The sequence below is a fragment of the Equus przewalskii genome, chromosome 16 (assembly GCF_037783145.1).
Source record: "Equus przewalskii isolate Varuska chromosome 16, EquPr2, whole genome shotgun sequence".
In the NCBI taxonomy this organism is placed as follows: Eukaryota; Metazoa; Chordata; class Mammalia; order Perissodactyla; family Equidae; genus Equus; species Equus przewalskii.
Genome location: NC_091846.1, coordinates 20,695,678 through 20,712,329, shown reverse-complemented (window position 1 = coordinate 20,712,329; position 16,652 = coordinate 20,695,678). Strand labels below are relative to the sequence as shown.

At 41.3% G+C, this 16,652-nt stretch overlaps 1 long non-coding RNA gene across 1 annotated transcript in view; it reads left to right on the top strand.

Annotated features, from left to right (window-relative positions):
* The first annotated feature begins 8,598 nt into the window (after positions 1-8,598).
* Positions 8,599-16,652, top strand: part of LOC139076333 (uncharacterized) — a 78,302-nt gene continuing 70,248 nt past the window's right edge. Inside the window, exon 1 of the long non-coding RNA XR_011527796.1 lies at positions 8,599-8,739. This is a non-coding gene — a long non-coding RNA (uncharacterized lncRNA). The remainder of the gene's footprint in view (positions 8,740-16,652) is intronic.

Sequence of the window (16,652 nt, the reverse complement as noted above, 5' to 3'; positions counted from 1 at the left end):
ACACAGTAGGGAATTTTAAGTATTCCAGAGATCAATTTATTTGACATTTAAGTGAAGAGCAAGTCACTGCTTTAAAAAATACATCCCTAAAGATCAGGAACTTATTCTCAAGAACGGAGATAATATCTTGGTCGCCTTCCTTTTTAATATCTGATGCCTAGAAGAGAGACCAACATGACTGAATCAATGCATTATTGAGTTCTGTAAATTTTGATTCTTTTTACCCTATGTGAAAGAGAATACTAAGGTAAATGGTAATCTCTAGACTAAAATTGAAGATTAGGAAAGCAAATGATGTATTTCAGTGAGTTAGTTCAAGGCCATAGTGAACTGTGTTAAAACCCTTCCCTACACCTTAATCATTGTCATATTGCAAAAAGAAGAATTTTAAACTATAGCTTTCCTCAGTTTTCTGCATCTATGTGTGGGAGCGCTCCTTTCTCAGATCATCTGTTTGAACTTGACTCTGAATTATTCAGTCAGCCAGTGTTCCATTCTAATTTGGTAGTCTTTGGCTAAATGGAAATTGTTGGTAGTCCCACCCTGGGAATACACAGATACCTCCTTGGTATTGCGACTTTACCCTGTAGAGTCCACAGGATGACAGATGAAGGAATTTCTCTACTGAAGTTCATGAGACTCCCTCTATTTCTACGAAATCTTTCTTAATTCTGGTTTTATAATTTTATGAACCTCTGCTTTACTTGCAGTGCAATGCTTGTGTTTAGGGTCATTTCAGTCTTTTTAAACAAAATTGGTATCCAGCTTTTCTTTTTTGATGGTGGTATTTTGAATTCTTACTTTGATGTTGTAATATTTCAGGAATAAGCACAAGTGATTCTGTAATTCTTCCAGACGTTTTATTTTAAACCTGAAGAAACCATGGTCAGTATCGATAAATGTTTATTGAGTGTCAGCTGGGTATAAGCCCTGTCCCTGGCACTTTAACAAGTCTATTTCAAGTGGTCTGGATTTCCAAGATGTTTCATTACCTGTTTTGGGAGTCAGATATTTCTCCAAAGAGGTCTTCACTATTTCCAAAGTTTTAAAATTAAGTTCCCAGTTTTTAAAGACATTATCTGTAAGATAAGAGTGTCCAGTATTTTTCACTTATTAAGTGCTTATTGAGAGCTAGAAACTGTAGTTAAGTGTTTTACATGCATTTCCTCATTTTAATCCCCACACCAATCCCCTGACTTGGGGGATGACTCTTAGGATCCCCATTTTAGAGATGAGAAAAATGAGGCTTAGTGAGAACATGTCATTTGTTCCAGGTTGCACAGCAGGCATGGAAACCACTTGAGTCCAGGGCTGTCTCATTCCACAGCCTCTCTGAAGCACTGTGTCCCATTTGGTTTTTGATAGCCTTTTGTAAATTCTCATTCATGCCGTGATATTTCAGAAGCTATGCATTATTTGGTTACACATTTTAAACCTTAGGAAACCAGGTCCGCGTCGGTGAATGTTTACCAAGTGCTGACTGACTCTGTGCTTAACGTTTTACGTGTCTCTTTTGCATAGTCCGGATTTCCAAATTATTTCATTAGCTGATTATTTTGGTCAGACATATTTCAGAAGGGGACTTTAATAGTGAAACTTAGTTTAAAATTCCTAATTATCCAGGGCATTTTCTTTAAAGATGAGAACAGCTGGCCATTTTAATTCCCTAAGTGTTGAAATATTGTGGAAAAGAGAAACCCCAAACTTGCTTGCTAACAAACGGCTTAGTGAATGAATCAGCAGGATTGTGCTCTCTATGGTCCTTTTTGGATGTTTTCTGTGTGTCCCCACAATCTGGGTGTAGTGTGATGAGTTATTCTGCTGAGAAAACAGAGTTGAAAGAATAAACAGGGCTGACAGAATAAACAGAGGAAGCCCTGAGTGTGGGGGAAGGTTTGCAAGTCAGCCTCCTTTTGCGGCCTTCACTCACATGCCTGGCGCTCGGGGAAGGCGCCCAAAGCTTTCCCTTTGTGAACCGGTGGAAGCGGCTTACTGCAGCCAGTTCATCTGATTTCTCATTGACTAGGCATGGTCCCAGACAGGCCTCAGCAGATTGAGGCTGCCACTGGGGGAGCCCAGAAGCTGGACATTGCTCTGTGAACAAACCACATGCACAAACGTGCTGCAGAAACAGAGGAAAAGAGTGGGACACAACACAGCACCTGCGTGCATGCACACACACACACACACACACACACACACGAAGATTACCTAATAGAAAATAAATGGATTTATTGTGGATCATTATGGTTGACACCTCAAATTAAACGGGACTTTTGTCCAGAAAAAATTTCCGTTGTATATTTGTCAAGGGCTCTTCTCTGAAGACCTTTAAAGGCACACACTGCTCCATAAGAACTGATCAACTGGCACTGTTAAATAAGCAAGTTGGGAAGCAAGATGGGCAAGAGAAGGAAATTGAAGAGGGAGTAGGAAGAGCTGTGAAAAGAAAATGGAAGAACAACCCTCGCTTTCCACTGCTGGGCTCCCTTAGCAGTGGGAATAACAAAGGGAGGACAAGGCTACAGCGGAGCCCCCTTACCAACAGTGCTGTTTGGGCGCCTGAGGGACATGGGCAGATTTCCTTGCTGAGAAGAGCTGTTATCGGGGAGTGAGTTCTTAAGCTTTAACGTCCTTGGTGATGCGGCCCTGTGCTTCAAGCATGTGGCGAATGGCTCAAGAAAGTTGTAGAACTTGTTCGCAATTTGTGTAGCCAAACAGCTATGTTTTGGAGCCTAGGTGGTGACATCCCAGAGGTGGGCACAAGGGAGAGCAGAAAGCTGGTGGTCAGTGACAGGGACGCGTGTGTCTCCTGGGCTACACTGGAGACCTCAGGACTGACCCACAGTGACACCAGTCCCCAACCACGGGCCACCAGTGTGCACTTGTAACCTGAGCTCAGACAGATCTGCTGACCCCCGGGACAATTGCAGCTTGAGTTAATAGCACATAATTCAGCCCCTCACTGAGGCTTTCCTAGAAATCAAACCATGAACTCCATGTGGATTCAGTCCAGGAACTCCCTTCCTATCTGAGACAGGGGAAATGCCTCTTTTGGCATTTGCACATTTGTAGCAGTTGGATGAAGCGGCAGTCGCCATATCTATTTTTCGTCTCCTGCCTATGCCATGTATTCCCCACTCTGTAGAGTGCTGTTTGTGAGGCAGAATAAGGATATCCCCCCACATTTAGGATTCTTAGCAGTAGGATTTTCCCTAGTGGTGTGTGGAGGAGAATTCTGATTTCTCGTTACTAGGAAATAGAGGTACAGCTGAGACACAATGAAACTTGAAGGTCAAGGTTTGGGGGAAAAGCATGGAATAGCGAATTGAGACCTGGCTGACTCAGAGTCCTTTCTCCTTTTCAGGTGTACGTATTCTTTGGATCACATCTCCCAAAAAACCATGAGACTTTCAAGGTGACATGTGCCTTCTTTGCACTGAAACCCAGAATATTGAGTGTGATGCTATTAACCAAAGCCCCTGGACTGAAGAAAGTGTTCTCTTGTGCACAGTGCACGGAAATGGCAAGGAGTGGATTGGAGGAGCTGTTCCCCGCATCTTTCAAAGGTAGCTCTCATAATTTTTTCCCTACATTCTTATCCCCTTAATAATGTGCTTTGCTCTTTGAAGCTGAGCCTCCCTGTTCTGCTTGAAGTCAGTGTTTCCTTCTGCCTTTATCATAGCATTAGAGAAGTTCTCCTGCTGGACATAGTTGGATTTCGCATTATGAAAGGAGCAAGGAAAAGCACTCCAGAACACCGTCGAATGGCCAAGGCTCTATTTACTTTAGAGGTGGTGGCAGCTGAGGAGGAAAGTTCAAAAGACACAAAGTTGTGTATGAGTTATGATGTGAGATGTTCAGCTTTTAGCTCGCCACTGGGCAGACCTTCAAAGTTAGTTTTCAATGGGTTTTTCCCAGGGGGCCACACCATCATCTTCCAAAAATGAGTTTGAGGATGCTTCCCATCTTACATCACTCACAAATAACTGCCAGAGTAACAAGAAACAAAAACTATACCATGTACAGTTCACCCTCTTTGATGTAAGGTGGGACGGGGGACGCAAAGCAAGGGCCTCTGAGTAGGAGGTGGTTGGATTGCCACAGAAAGCAAACTCTTATTTCCTTGAGAAGAGAGCAAGCTGCAGTACAAATTAAAAATATTAGAAAGCCTTTACTCAGATTCACTTGAGCTTGATTTGGGTCAAGGTGGGGGAGGGGAAAGAAACCGAACGGCATGTGCCAAGGATTTGCTGAACATGTTTAAAAAAAAAAATGCTGATGGGCATTAAATTAAGTAGCAACTGAAGATTACACAAGAGTAAACACTGCTGCTAATGTTTGACTAAAAGCTAACTGAGGGTTCTAAGTGACTCCAGTTAATTTACAGATCATGCCAATAACAGCCCCCGGGGAGAGGGGCTGCTGAAGGTGGGGAGATGTTTTATAGAGAAACCACATTTTTAAATTTAGAAAAAGAAAACTAGAGCTGAAGGAACTCCTTTAGACACTTCCAGGAAGGAGAGACAGAAAGAAAGGGAGAGAGACAGAGAGAAAGAGGGAGAGACAGAGAGACAATGAGACAGAGGGAGAAAGAAAGGGGGATTCTGTGTCTGTGCCTGCTGGGTTTGGGGTAAAAAAAAAAAAAGACAAAGGATGTGTAACTTTTAAATGACTCTTCTAGGAGGAGAGACTATCCTAGGATCAAAGAGTTAACCGTTCCTGTGGGACAGGAGTCTTAATAAATTCTAGACTGTGCGGGGGGGCCTCCATCCACCCCAAATGAAAGAGTGTAAATTCCCCTGTGTGATCAAATAAAATTGACTTAACTTTGCAACATTTAGCTTCAAGTTAAAATTTAAGTGGACAGTCATACAGCGAATGATGTTAAAATTATAGTCCCTCTTCAGCACAATCTCTTTTGATACAGTTTTAAATGCTTTCTAAGTGGGATGTGTCGTTTATTTGGTAACATAGGAGTTGATATCCTTCGATTGGGCTGTCATCGTGTGCTTTAATTTTCTGGGGCATTGGGGATGACCATAATCGCTGAACAATTCAATGGAATGGAATGGGCTCCTTCAGCACTTTTACTGCATTTTTTCCAAGTAATATCTAAAATCTCCTTTCTCCCCCATCGCAGTGTGTTTATGAAAGCAAAGCATTTAACCCTCGTATTTCCTGAACTTGAATAATTTTCTTAATAAAGCATAAAACATTTGCAAATTCACCCCTTTGCCTTAGCGTGTCAGCAGTAAGGAGATAGCCCTGTTTAGCATATCAGGGATTGGGTCCTGTCTGTCTGCTGCTTGGGGACCCTCAGAGGATACTCGAGGAAACCCAGTCTCTCCAAAGACCCCTCTGACTTCTCAAGTTTCTGTCTTCTCTCAGGCAAAGGCAAAAATATCTGCTGTCCTAGGCCAGTCTTCAGTTTAATCCTGGAGTCTCAAAAACAAACAGTGGTAAAGTCTGGATAACATTGATACACATTTCTGTGTTTGCCCAGATGAAACTTTCAAAATGCTAAAAGCCACCAAAATCTCTGCTCTTTCCCTTAATTGCCCTGGATTATCAGGCTGAAGAAATGAACGGGCGGGTATATTCCAGTCTTTTAAATCTTCTGCTAACTTTACTGATACTGGCCCTTTGACTCCAGCAGTCTATTCTGCCTTCCAACATTCTCCAGGGACCCTCCCAGCATGTCAGAAACCCAACACCCTGTCTGCAGGGACAGCCCCAAAGCCAGAACTTGTGCTTTCCTAGAGAAACTAGAAGAGAAAAATCATGCTGTCTCATCCGTTCTGCACCATCAGTTGACTCACTTTATGACTTTTATTGCACGATCCAAAACTTTATGGCTGACCTGACTAAGGTCACCAACCTCCTAGAGCTATTTTAAAAAATTGAAAATCACTTGGCATTTTCAGTTCTTGCCACTTTTATGAGTTTGCTCAAATATCCCGATGAGCAATTCTCAAAAATATATGCCTCCGAATACCAAAGTGGGCCAAACCATAGCAAAACTGAAAGGGGCAAAACTGAGTGACTGGAATTAGTGGACATTGGTTTGGTACCCCTTATGCTCCACACCTGATGTTAGGAACAAAGGCTAGGATCACCCATGTCTCCTGGGTCAGTTTATTAAAGAAAATTGAGGAACGTCTAAAGGGGATTGGGCTCTCGTGTATGGAGATTTTTTGAAATTCAAACAACTCACTGTAATTTATAAAGTTTGCACAAACGGCTTGATTGTGATGCTGTAGCCTTATCCTTTCCTTGTCTTTAACAGTAAATACGATGTTAGGTTGCATTTATCTGGCTCTTTCGTTCTTCTACATTAACGTGAAAAATGAAATTTATGTAATTTCTCAAAAGCCTGAATCTCAAAGTTGGGAATGGCAAATGCTATCTTAATAACAATCATTGCTGAAATATATTGTGTATCTATTCCGTGCACTGCTCTCGGCAACAACCCTGTAGGGCACGTACTATTGCAAAGTTTGCGAAGTGAGGCCCAGAGATAAGCCAGGTGTCCAAAGTCATCCAGCAGTCAATGGAGGAGCCCAGATTCAGCCACATATATTTTCATTCAGTCTGGGGCTCCACCAGGGAGAGGACACGTCATCACTCTGCATTCCCAGGTGTCCGAGGGCACATGCTCACCGTTTTGGTTCTGCTGGACCCTGTCATCTAACCTATCTTGGCATGTCGTCAGTTCACACTGGAGAGGGGAAAGACGGATTGGATTTCCTGGAGCCAAATCAAACTCCATTCTCCATTATGCCTAAAAGTATCCACCTCTCCCCACAAGTGAGAATGCACATTTTCTTTTTTAAGAGTGGACAATTTTATTGGAAAAGAATAATAGCTACACTTAGCTTACTACATGTCAGAAATTATTCAGAGTACTTTACATTTATTACTCATTTTATTCTCACATTAACATGAGGTAGATAGCATTTTTATCACCATTTTACAGATTAGTAAACTGAAGCACGGGTAAGTCATGTCTCTTGCTTAAAGTCACCTAGTTAGGGGGATGCAGAGATAGACAGACTCACACCCGAGCCAACTGGTCCTGTGGTCTGTGGTCTTAACACTACTTCCTCTCTCTCTCTCTCTCTCCGATGAGTTGAGGACCAGCCAGGCGACTTGAGGGCTAGCAATGGAATGACTTCAGGAGATAGTTTGGGCTAGGTTCTATCACAGCTGATTGTGGAATTGGCCATTTCATCGCTAGTGAGAGCAGTACTGCCTGTGTTGCTGCCACTGATATGGCCGAGCGTTCCAGAAGAAAGACCCCAGGAGGATCTACAGAGGCCTAAGTCGTTCTTCCAGCAGCTCAGACTGGGTGATTTCTAACTCTCACTCCTCTTCTCTATGCCCTGTTTCTCCTGACTCAGAATAGAGGCCTAACAACAATAGCCTCTTTTATTTGTGCTGTTTCCCAGTTTAGAGAGCAATTTCTCACACACTTCCTCACGTGACATGAGCCTCATCATGGTTCCATAAGGTGCAATTATACAATTAAGATCTTAGCTGTAGCGCAGAGACCCCCAAGGCCATAAAACCGGTCTAAAGGGCTAGATGTAAGACCTGGCTTTCTGATTATAAGCCAAAGCACGTTTAAACCATATCCCCAGTAATTTCTGTAGTAGAAATAGCCTCTTAGAACAAGTTTCCCTGTCACACGGCAGTCTCAATGGGAGATCTCAAGCACTTCACAAAACCCTCTCCTTGGTCCTCATAGCAAGTCTCTGTGCAGTGGTCCAACCAGCCACCTGAACTGGCTGGAGAACACGTGAACCTGCTTGCCATGGTAGACATCTTACGGCAGTAGATGAGGATGTTAGAACTAGTTATGTTTGAAAACACAGGTTGGAGCCAGAGCTCCAGGGCAGCAAGGACACCAACCATGCAGAGTAGGGAAGTGTGCTGAAAATAGGCTGGGCTTTGTCTTCCACTCTCATGATTATGGAGAAATGTTGCTTTTTCTTAAAGAAAAGAAATGAAGACCTTTTGACAGTGAGTGGGGACAAGTCCTGCATGCTCCCCTGCCTCCTCCAGTCCCTTCAGTGTGGGATGCTGGCACTGGCAGGATTAGGTGGCTGGCCTACTTATTCATTGCAATTTGCAGCGCACAAAGATCCAGCTTAACTGGAGGCTGGGTCCTGGAACCCCAGCTCAGAATTTCAGAACAATCTGGGCAGTTTCCAGACATCTGAGTCTACGACCTGGAAGCAGGCTCTGACAACATATTCTCGCATAATTTGACTGTTCCTAAGAAAAATTAAAATCCTCTGCTCCAACTGAGCAAAGGGAAGGAGTGAGGGGAGGAAAAGAGAGGAAACTGGAGAGAAAAAGGCAGAAAAGATGTGTAAAAGGAAAACTCACAAAGCCGCTTTTCTAAGAAGCCTTTAAGCTGGAGTCAACCAGCAACTCACCAGCAGACACACAGGGGCAGGCGAAGTCCCTAAAATCAAGCAGGAGCCAGTAATAACAGACTCAGGCCCATAGAAATTTACAGTCGGTAAGGAAGTCTGTGCGGCTCCACCCCATTGGAGACAACAATTACTCTAGATAGAGGAGTGGCTCCCCAGCTCTGGGCACACACGGGGGCTGGAGAAACAGGCCCTGCTGTTCATAAAGCATTCAGCTCCCTCTGGGACAGATCCCTGGAGAATTAGGAAGGCTTTACAGTAAAATCCAGCATGATCTCGACTGGGCTCTGGAGGCGAGGTTAGAAACTGCTTGCCTGATTATTGCCTGTGCTGAGATGGTCTCGGTCGTCAGAGACCTGGGTGGAGGAGGGAGAGCTGTGTGCATGTGTGTGTGTGTGTGTGTGTGTGAGAGAGAGAGAGAGAGAGAGAGAGAGTGCACGTGCTGCAACTGTGTGTTGTGTGGTAGTTGTATGATACGGAGGCAATTTGCTGCTGTGACTGCAGACCTGTTTGTTACCACTCAGGGTCCTTGGGTGGTTTGGGATGCACTTCTTTGGGGTAGCAAACTAAATATGACAAGTTCTGAGCTTGGCAGTAGCTACCAGTTGCTTGCCTGTCTGTTGCCCTGTTCTTTCTAAAGCAGTAGAGTGCTGGCTTCTATTTCACCGGTTTCTATTTCTGTGAGAAACATTTCAGAACCACTTTCTTCATCATTCCCTCTGAAAGTCAACCTTCCCTTCCTTTCTGCGCTGGAAGGGCTGACCCACATTCATCTGATCCCTTCCCTCCCCGACTCTGCCAGCACCAGGTGGGTTGCTGCCATCAAAGGATGTTCCGCCCTGGCTTGCACATGTTTTGAAATGACTGTGCAGTACCTGTGCTTATAAAAACAAGTGAATCTAAATGAGGTCGCAGCCGGCAATGGGGATACACCCACGTTCTCTGTCCCTGCTGAGCTGGTCTCTCCCTTCAACTCTCCCTCCAGTCAGAGCCCTCACTTGTGTGACTATTTTAGTATTCAAAGCGCTTTATGGTGCTCCTAGACACGAAATGTGCAGAGAAGGACTTGAGTTCAGAGCACAGGCTTCATGTAAACTGATGCAGTCACTCATTGAGTGTGTGCCCTATGGGTAAGTTTTTTTAACCTCTATGCCCATTTATAAAATGGAGCAGAAGCAGCACCTGTTTGTATAGGGTTCTTGTGGGAATTAAATGAGATAATGCATGTGAAGTATTTAGCACAGTGCCAGGTCAGGGACAAACGTTACTTCAGTGAAAGTTTTGCTATTTATTATCATCTTCTTGTTTTCTCCAAAAAGTAGCCGATCTTTACTCACGTCTGTGTATATTGGGAGATGAAATGGTTTGGAAGGCAGGGAGAGGGGAGCCATGATGAAGCAAATGTCACATTTGCTCTGTTATCACCATTGCTCACTCAGCAGCCACCAGTCCCCTTGCCCTGAGTGCTCCACATGGGCCTATCCTAAACTCAAACCCAGGAGAAGTGTGGGGAGCCTACAGAACTCTCGTGGGGGGGGACTCGGGACTCGGTTGTTCATTGCAGTGTGAACTTTGCATCACCAGCTTGGCCCTTTGCACAGGGAAGATGGTCAGGGAATGGCAGATGGTGACCAAGGCATCACTGGAATCCATGGCACCATGAACCAGAGCCTTCCTCTGCCTTCCTCTCCTACTGGTGGAGATGTGAAGCCCAGGTCTCAGTGAAGTATCTGAAGGAAGGCTGGTGATGAAAACGTTCAACTCTGCCTTCCAAGCTGCAGTTCCTTCCCGAGGCTCGTGTGCCAGATGCCTGTGAGTCCCTGTTGCCATGGGTAGGCTGTCAGTCAGCAGATCTACAGAGCAGAGAGGCAGAACTGGGGCTGGATGTGGGGAAACGCCATCTCAATCGGTGATTCTCAAACAGGGCATCCCCATGGCACCGACCTTGGGTGAGCTGGACTACGGGAAGCCTTTCTCAATAACGGACTGAGTCGGCAAATAGATGGTTCTCCATTTTAACTTTTCCTTACACAATTCATTTTTAAACACGTCGTGCCCCTTTCCTCATATACTGCTAAACAAATGCCAAGAATATAAACAATTAACCAGGGCGTATTAAGAGGAAAAAAAAACCCTGATGAAATAAATACGGCAACTCCTTTGTGTGGCCCACAATTCAGATATTTTGTGCTTGAGGTAAAGTAGCCCTAAGTGCTCAGCTCCAGACTCAGGCGGATTATGAAGTTGGAGTGTGTGGGGGTTTGAATTTAGACCTACCAGATGCTCTGTTCTCTCACCTTTTTTGTACCTCGAGTTTCTCCAGGGTAAGAATTAATGTAAACTACAAACGTTCTTCCAGGACTTCTGATGACCGTGAATGGTGAGAGGCCTTCACAAATGTAAAATGTTATATATAGGTGCAACCGTAGATCAGAGAGTTATCTACATCAAACGAGACTCAGAGTTTTCGTCAAACACTGTAGTCTCTTAGTTTTCTAACAGTCCAGGGCAGACGAAAGTTGCAGGGTATATCTTTTTAATGTGGCAGGCCTCCTGGGTGGATTGAGTTAGGCAATTTATCCCCTTTTATGCCCTGTATTCACAGACAACACTCCAATGGGGTAACATAAAACCACAGATCGGTTTCTTTACAGCAGTATTTAAGTGAACTAGGAAAGCAGCCCAAGCCATGTGTAGAGAACCCGGGACAGAAGTATCACAGAAGAAAATGGACCTTAAAAGAAATGACAAAAATGAAAAACCTTCCTAACTGCTCCAGACGTCATGCTTAAAGTTACATTGCTTTGGCAACTTATAATTTTCTGCGATTGGCTCTCAAGGCTTCAGATCTCCCCAAGGTGTTTGTGTTGTGTTTTGACTCAGTGGGAGCCATCGCTTCCCCAACCTGCCAGCTCTCGCCAGCAGACCACACGCTCACGCCATTCAGCAATCAGATGACAGAGAGGAAAGGTTCAAAGAGGATTATTTCTCAGAACTTACTGGCTCATCTACCCTCCAGTATGTTGCTCACTCTGTAGATGGACAAAACATGTACAAATATATTGGGATTCTACAGTGTGTGCACACACATGCACACACACACAGACACACACATGTGTAATTGGTACTCCATGCCGTGAGGACCACCCGTCCGCCTGGCTCCTCTGCCCTGGCAGGCTTGTCTGAAGCCAGGCCAAGTTTCGGTGGAGGAATTTGCCTGTGTCTGGAACTGGCAGTCAGGTTTGCTGACATGGGGACTGATCTGTTGGTTGTCTGAAAAGAAAAGGTGGTTTTTAAGTGAGTAGCATTAAATGGCATTGTGCTGGCTGCTAATGGCCAGCTTAGGTTCCAACTGGAAGCTTGAAAAATAAAAATAGAATACAGCACGTATAGGACAGAAAACAGACGAGAGGTTGCCAGGGGTTGAGGGTAAAAGAAAGGAGATTGACCACAAAGGGACAGAGATTTCTCAGGTGTTAGAAGTATTCTGTCTTGATTGTCGTGGCTACTTGACTGTGTATGTTTGTCAAAGGTCGTAGAATTGTGTCCTAAAGAGGAGGAATTCTATCATATGTAAATTATAACTCGATAAACCTGATTTTAAAACTACTATGATTTTGGAGGTCATTTAAAACCAAAGATCATTTTGAGTCACAAATGCATCTTTAAAAGTATTTTGGATTTAATTTTTTTATTAAATTAAAAGAAAAACCCTTCATGGCAAATCTTTACTCTTTAAGATCCATGTGGAGGAATAGAAACTATGTGTTTCAGAGTTGTTTATACTTTTTATTTGGTCATTTTATAAACTTAATTAAAAATTTTTTTTTGAAAAAAGAAGTCAGGCTTATGAAACAAAAGACAGCTGTGATTCCAAAAAGTTGAATTGTTTTTGAGATTCTGAAGTCACCGAGGAGGAGAGAATTTTGAATTTCTAAAGGATAATCTATTTAGAAAACCAAAGAAATCAGCTATTAGAACTGATAGTTTATTATGATGTTTGGATACAAAATACCCATAACTAGATAATAGTCGTAGAAGGAAAAGAGCTCTTTTATTTGGGGGGGGGGGGGAGTGATAGGGGAGGGAGGGGGGGAACAAAGCAAAGCAAATGACAACAAAACCTAGAAATAAGTTTGAAAAAATGTCTAGGGCCTCTATGAAATTAGATATAAAACTGCAGTTAATAATACAAAAGCAGCCTTGAATAAATTAAGATATATTCTACACTATTGAGTGATGTCACTTTTTCTCAAATTAATTCTTAGGCCCAGTATGATACAGGAGTGAACAGAGAGAAGAGAATACAAAGTCCCCAGTCATTTCAAATCAGAGGAGGAAATGAAAGATTATTCAATGGTCCATTTTTTGGGGCGAGGAGAGAGACCCATACTATATACCTAAATCAAATCTAGATGAATTAAATAAATTTAAAAAACTAAAAACACAAAGAAATAGAAGAAATTATGGTAAATATTCATCAACTCCCACTGTGTGAGAGCATTTTTTAAACAAAAAGATAGAGGAAGAATCTATGAAAATAGAATATAAGTTTTTTTACTATAAAAATTTAAAGTTTGTATACATCACAACTCATGATTAAAAAAAGCAAAAAGCAAAGAATAACCTGGAAAAGAATGGCAAAATATAATACAACGGTTAACGTGGTTAATACATGAAGAGCTTCTAGAAATCAATAATTGGAAGATAAATATCCTAAATAGAAAAATTGTCAATGTTCACAAAAAGGCAATCTGTACAAGCATAAAACATTAGACAATAACTCATGAAAAAATTTAAAGCTTACTACTATCTAAAAATAATTGAAGGAAGACACTAATTTTTGTTTATCAAATTGGCAAATGTTTAAAACAAACAAAACAGATAATTGCATATTTGGGAAAAAGTTCAGGAAAAAGAAAAGCTTCATAAACTCCTGTGGGAAGTATAAAGATTTTTCAAATTTTCTGAATAGAAATGTATCCAGGGCCAGCTCTGTGGCGGAGTGGTTAAGTTCCCGCGCTCGCTGCGGCCGCCCAGGGTTCGGATCCTGGGCGCAGACATGGTACTGCTCGTCAGGCCACGTTGCGGCGGCATCCCACATCCCACAACTAGAGGGACGTGCGACTAAGATATACAACTGTGTACAGGGGGTGTTTGGGGAGATAAAAGCAGAAAAAAAAAAGAAGATTGGCAACAGTTGTTAGCCCAGGTGCCAATCTTTAAAAAAAAGAAAGGAAAAGAAAAAGAAATGTATCCAAAGACTGAAAGCTGTATATACTATTTGAACCTAATCATTCCTCTTCTAGGAATCTATCTTTAGAAAATAGTTTTAAGAAATGTAAAGATTTAGGTACAAGGATGTTTATTGCAGTGTTATTTATAACAGAAAAATTCTAAAAATAGATTTAATTACAGTACATCTACAGACACTGAAAATTACATTCTCAAAAATATTTAAGGCTTTGGAAAAATGTAAAAAAATGTGAAGTGAAAAAAATAGGATGCAAAGCTGCAAGTACATCATGCTTCTGCTTCTTGTAAAAAATTTGGTTATGGTTGTACATGTGTAGACAGGTACTGGAAAAAAGATGGGAAAGATTTGCACAAATGAAATGTTAACAGTTATTCTCAGGATAGTGAAATTATCTGTGGGTTTTTAAAATTATCTTTATTTGACATTTCTTCAGATTTTCTGCGAAAAGAATGTATTAACTTTATGAGCAGAAGCATAAACATTATTTTTGTAATTTTCTTTGCTGTCAAGAGCTCCCCCTGCTGCTCACCTAAAAAATTAGGGAGGGTTGGCTTCCTACTTACTTCTCATTTTCCTCATCCTCTAAAAAGCTCCATTCTTGATCTTGATGACCACTTTCTACTTCTTATTTGCCTTAGGAGCAAGCTCTTCTAATTTCAATACTTGAAGTGACATGTCAAGCTTTAGACTTTTTAAAAACATTGAGATATAATTTACACATACTAGTCATTCATTTAAAGTATATGATTCAGTGGTTTTTAGTATATTCACAAAATTGTACAGCTGTCACCAAATCTAATTCCAGAACATTTTCATCACCCCAGAATGAAACCTCATACCCATTACCAACCATGCCCCATCACCCCTTCCCTGGTCCCTGGTAACCACTAAGCCACGTTCTGTGTCAATGGATTTGCCTGTTTGGGATATTTTGTATAAATGGAATCATACCATATGTGGTCTGGCTTCTTTCACTTAGCATAATGTTTGCAAGGTTCACCCGTGTTATAGCATCTATCAGAACTTCATTCCTTTTATGCCTGAATAATATTCCATTGTTTGAATATTCCACATTTTGTTTACATATTCATCAGTTAATGGACATTTGGTTTGTTTCCACTTTTCGGCTATCATAGTTAATGCTGCTATGAATATTCACATATAAGTTTTTGTGGACATATGTTTTCAATTCTCTTGAGTGTATACTTAGAAGTGGAATTACTGAGTCATATTATAGCTCTATATTTAACTTTTTGAGGAACTGCCCAACTGTTTTTCAAAGTGCCTGTATCATTTTATATTCCCACTGGAGTTGTATGAGGCGTCCAGTCTCTCCTTATCCTCACCAATGTGTATATACTGTCTTTCTGATTAAAGCCACCCTAGTGGGTGTGAAGTCTTATCTCATTATGGTTTTGATTTGCATTTCTCTAAAGACTAAAGACGTTGAGCATCTTTTCATGTGCTTGCTGGCTATTTATATATGTTCTTTGGATAAATGTCTATTCAAATTCCCTGCCTGTTTTTTAATTGAGTAATTTGTCTTTTTATTGTTGGGTTGCAACGGTTTTTATATGTTTTGGATACTAGACCCTTATCAAATATAGGATTTGCAAATATTTCCTCCCATTCTGTGGGTTGACTTTCTACTTTCTTGATGGAAAACTTTTGAAACACAAAATTTTTATTTTGATGAAGTCTCATTTATCTATTTTTTCTCTTAATGCTTGTGCTTTGATGTCATGTTTAAGAAACCATTGCCTAATCCAAGGTCATGGATTTTACAGCTATGGTTTCTTCTAAGAGTTTTGTAGTTCTAGCTTTTACATTTAGGTCTTTGATACATTTTATGTTAATTTTTGTGTGTGGTGTGAGGTAGGGATTTCAACTTTATTCCTTTGCATGTCAGTATCCAATTATTTCAGCACCATTTCTTTAAAAAACTATTGTTTCCTCCATTGAATTGTCTTGATACCCTTGTTAAAGATCAATTGACTATAGGGGCTGGCCCTGGTGGCATAGTGGCTAAGTTCACGCTCTCCACTTTGGTTGCCCAGAGTTTGCAGGTTCAGAACCCTAGGCAGGGACTTAGCACCACTTGTCAAGCCGTGCTGTGCAGCATCCCACATAAAATAGAGGAAGATTGGTACAGATGTTAGCTCAGGGCCAATCTTCCTCACCAAAAAAAAAAAAAAAAAAGAAAAAAGAAAGAAAAGAAAAATCAATTGATGATAAATGTATGCGTCTATTTCTAGACTCGCAATCCTATTCCATTGATCTATATGATTATCCTTATGCCACTACTACACAGTCTCACAGTCTTGATTACTGTAGCTTTCAAAATTGAGAAGTGTGTGTCTTCCAACTTTGTTCTTCTTTTTTAGGCTATTTTGGTTCTTCTGAGCCCTTTGAATTTCCATATGAACTTTAAGATTATCTTGACCATTTTTGCAAAAAAAATGGCAGCTGGAGTTTTGATAGAGGTAGTGTGGAATCCATAGGTTCAGGGAGTATTACTATCTTAATAGTTTTAAGTTTTCCAATCCATGAACACTGGATGTATTTCCCATTATTAAGGTCTTCTTTAATTTCTTTCAATGATTTTTGTATTTTTCAGTGCACAAGTCTTACACTTATTTTCTTAAATTTATTCCTAAGTATTTTATCCTTTTTCATGCTGTTGTAAATGAAATTTTCTTAACTTCATTTTCTGATTGTTCATTGCTAGTTTGTAGAAGTACAATTGATTTTTCCATATTGATCTTGTTTTCTGCACACTGGCTGAACTGGTTTATCTCTAATAGATATTTGTGGATTCCTTAGAATTTTCTGTTTATAAGATCATGCCATCAGCAAATAGAGATAGATCCACTTCTTCCTTTCCCAACCAGAAGGCTTTTCTTTCTTTTTCTTCACTAATTGCCCTGGCTAGAACTTCCGGTACAACATTGAGT